Raw genomic sequence first — 4,557 nt, forward strand, 5'->3', positions numbered from 1 at the left:
TATACTAATAAAGGACTGGCTTATCTAAAGCCAGTTGAGTAGCACTTGAAATGTTTTAGCTCTATGAAACCTGATGTACTTATATGATTCTGTTTTCTTCAAGGTTGTATCTTCCTGGTCGAATGTACTTATTGTAAGTCGCTTTGGATAAAAGCGTCAGCTAAATGAAATGTAACTCGCCAGCATACTGTATAAGAGCAGTTTTTTGCTCGTTTGTAGAAGTAGGCTCCAACTGAGGTGAGGTGCGGGAGCAAAGGAGTAATTGCATTTTTTCTAATGGCTATATTCTATTATCTTTAACATACAGTTTCTCAATGGGTTTTTGTTTAAATTGATAGTTTCAAGTGTTATTTAAATCCACATGATTTAAATTCTGTAGATTATAGTGCCATTTCGTTTTGTTTTTAAACAATACACCTGCTTTTCAGCTGGGCAAATCAGCATACCCATTTAGCTAGCTAGTTTGTATAATTGATAAAAAGGTAGTATTTGACAAGTATTTGTGTTACGATTCCAGGCACTTAGTATGTAGGACCCAAATGCAGACAGGGAGGCAGAGGTAAAGTATTGTGAGATACTTTATTTTTCCATGATTTAGCAAAAATGAACAAAAAGGTAATCACCAAAACTCCAGTCGAGATGACAAAAAAACAGAGGACAAAAAATGAACGCGCTCACGCAGTGAGGAATCAAAAACCAAAGAGTTCCAAAAGCATAGACCTGACATGACAATAGACAAGACGAACTGACACTGGAGACTGGGGAATTTAAACACTCAACAACGAGACACAGGTGAAAACAATCAGGGGCGGGGCTGACACTGACGAGCACAGGAGACACAGAAGGGATGACAGGTGAAAACAATCAGGAAATTAGACACACCAGGGAGACTAACGACAGACATGAAAAACACAGGGAATAGGACCAGACAAATAACCCAGGAGGAAAAACATGACAGCAAACACCCAAACCTAGACAGACAACACTAAAACCCGTGACATAAACCTGGGGGTGTGACAATTTGACTTTCACCTGAGGATGGTGTTTGATGAAAAGTTAAGGAATAATCAAAGTTAATACATGTCAAACTCAGGATAACATGACAGTATTTATCCAATGTCTTGCAATTAAATTATAGTCAGTCAAAAGATAGATATACAAAAATGGCAAGCTAATGACATTATATAACAAGTAAGGATCACTCATTTTCTGAAAACCATAAATGTATTTTCATAATGTCATGGCAAGACAACTTTAAGTTCTTGAAATATCGGCAATTAGAATTGTCCTTTGCTGTGTGTTTGACAAATGTGTTTAACTGTGGAAGGTTATTAGGTTTGCTACAGTAAATGACTGACATTAAGTCTGTTTATGAGATTTGTTTATAATCCTGAACAAACACTGCCGGGATGCTGGAGAAATGCAAGCATCAGGGAACCGGGCTCCTGGGCAAAGATTAGGTCAAAGACCCCAAGGATGGATTAACTCAGCATGGCCTGTGCCCTTCCCCTTTGCGCTGAAATCTCAGGCTTTTGGAGGAGCAAACATGAACACAAACAGTTAGAAAAGTGCTGCAAAGGAGAAATAATTGACCTATAGCATTTTAACTCAGTCTGCAGAAGGCCAAATACTGTTTTGCAGAAAAACTACATCTGGTTCAAAGTTATTGAAAGGCTTTCAGTCTCATACATATATTGAGCCTGATGTAGTCTTAGATATCAGCGCCTTTCTGTAGAATCAATACGTCTCATTGTAGGAAGCATATTAAGAACATTGATATATTCAGGGGCTGTTACCATAGTTTCCTTTTCTTTACTTTATCACAGCAAGTGCTCATAGTCATTCATTGTCACGGTTTCTTTCTCACACGCCAACACAAAAGCTTCTGTACAGGAATGAAAAAGGTTGCATTCCTCTGTTAAAGTGTTGTAATGCTACCTACAAAGATTAACATAGCTGTTAAGACAAGTTACAAACGTAAACTAACTCCCATCTTATTATCGTTGATACACCACATGCTGGCTTAATGGAGAAAACACTTGGCCTTTTTAATAGAGTTACATTTGTAGGGCTCAAAAGCTTTGGTAGCAGCAGGCTACTCGTTCTCCTGCTTCTTCTGCCCCAGATTTTAAATCTCCTGTGGTGTCTATTATCCTCCTCCCTCTTTGTGTGCCAGTGTACAGACTTGCATCATTTATCGGCCTTCTCCTCCCTTGCTGCGTTTCTATTTAAGCTGATGTCTCCGCACATTTTGCAACTTCTTACAGGCAGTGCCTGGCTCGACCCTGTGCATAATGAAGCCCCCAGAGGCCTCAGTCCTTTTGACCCAAAACCCACATGGGTTTTCCCCTGAGAACACAAACAATGTAAGTATCATGAAATAGCATTTTTCAAAAAGATTTTGCATGTTTTATGCATGTCTGTAATAAAAGGTCAACAAAATAATACCCAAATAGTTAAAGTACCTACCCAAGAAAATAATAATTTGATTGATGAATATATGTGTCCTGCCCGAATAAGAAGATAACATTTCGTAAATATTTGAGTCAGTTAGGCTTTCATCACGCTGACAGGCTGTGAGAAGTCGCAGTTATCTCATTTTGTGACGGACACAACCTTAGTATAACCTTTATAAAAAGCCCAATCAATAGAAACTCTTGCATTAAAATCTCTTCTCTTGTCTTGTTTTCAAATTGGGGGAAGCTGTTGGTTACAGACGGGAAGTCAGTGAGAAGTTAATGCAGGTCATTATATGAGATCCGGTCTGGAGGAATAAGGGAAAAATTGGGCTTTTTTAAAACGTTATGTTAAACCACTTATTTGTGGCATTTGAGTAATAGCTAAATGCACTGTCGGCAAGTCAATGTTTGCAGAATCAAATGAATGCTGAATCATGCTACTTCCATCCTTCCTGTGTTAATATGCAACTCCTGAAGTAAAGTGATGCTCACTAAACAGCATCGCATTGACCCACTGCTGCTCAGGATGACCTTTCAGATTCACAAGCTTTTAGACAAGCTATTAGGTATCATCCATCTTTCCACTTCTTGTTAAGGTCCTCCATCAGTAAAGGAAAGGTACAATAGTTTGAAACCGATTGTAAGGCTGAGTGAGTCCCAGTAGTTCTCCTCCATAATATAAAATCAGTTCAATGAGGCTCTCTGCATTTTTGTGGAAGTGGGAACATCCGAGTGTTGCAAGGCTGAGGCGTGCCATCTCCCCTCCTAAAGAAAGTAAAAAATAAGATATATTTATCAAATAACTGTCCTTCCCTTTTTGTGTTGTCCCTTAAAATAATTTTCTTAAGTATCTCCAAAGAAGAGTGTGTCATGTTCAGAGTCTCTTTAGTTGAATGGTGTGTGCTCGCACTGCTTTCATTAGAAAATCAAATCAGAATAATCATAATGCATTTCGCTTTTCTTTTTCATATTCCCCTTCCTGTGATATTCAGACTATTTTGAAGAATTGGATTAACGTGCGGCCTCCAATCAGTCCGACAAATAGCTGTCTGTCCCACAGGTGGCATATCTGGGACATCGTATTATCTTTGCTGTCACTGAGGCTTACTGCCCCTTGGACAAATATGAATAATTTCAAGAGAAAAGCAAGCCTTGTCTCATGGGTGTTGGAAAACATTTCTGCACCTTGAATTATTCAGTTTGTACTGTGATTCTGCTGATATGTACAGCAGCAGTTTGTCTCTTTAATCTTTAATCTTAAAAATGTGCCAATTTTGACATATTTTTGAAGGTATGGTTTTCATTATATCCCCCACAATTGCGTGTTAGGAATCAAAGCAGTTATTGCATCAGTGAACTGTAAAATATTACCATGATTTCACAATATTTAGCTGTAATATTTTACAATAAATTACTGTTTTACCACTTTACAGTCTTTACCTGTAATGTTCACAATATAATACTGTAATTTTGAATTTCACAGTGAAATCAATGCAGGCACAGTTAATTACTGTGAATGTACAGGATAAATGATTACCAGGATTTCACAACATGTTACTGTATTATTTCACAGTAAAATGCTGTATTCAGACCATCCTCTGTGATAACACAACCAATTAAGTGATTTTCTTGCTTTTATCGCTCTTGCTTGGCTTTAAATACTAATTTATTTCTTTGGTGTAGGTTTTACTTAAATTGAAAGGGGCACCGCTGCATGTGCCTTAAAATAAACTATGCAACATATAAATCTATGTAAAATTGAAATTGTTGTCTTGGCTTATTGTTTTCAGGTGCTTCCTGGGCATTAACCCTGAGACGGGCTCGAAAGCCAAAAAGAGGCATGGCAATTTAAACCCCCATGTCAGCACATTCTTCAGAAAATTGTTGACTTCGAATGGATGTCTGTGTAGACATTTGCTCCCCTCCTTGTTTTCTTTTCTGTCTCCCTGCTGTGCAGGTTCACCTGGTCTGCCCCTGGCTCCGCCTCTGCCCAGGTGCACCTGGTCTGCCCTTGGCTCCGCCTCTGCCCAGGTGCACTTGGTCTGCCCCTGGCTCCGCCTCTGCCCAGGTGTTCCAAATTCCACTCAGCCGTGTATAT

The sequence above is a fragment of the Notothenia coriiceps genome, unplaced genomic scaffold (assembly GCF_000735185.1).
Source record: "Notothenia coriiceps isolate Sejong01 unplaced genomic scaffold, NC01 NC01_scaffold00002270, whole genome shotgun sequence".
Taxonomy (NCBI): domain Eukaryota; kingdom Metazoa; phylum Chordata; class Actinopteri; order Perciformes; family Nototheniidae; genus Notothenia; species Notothenia coriiceps.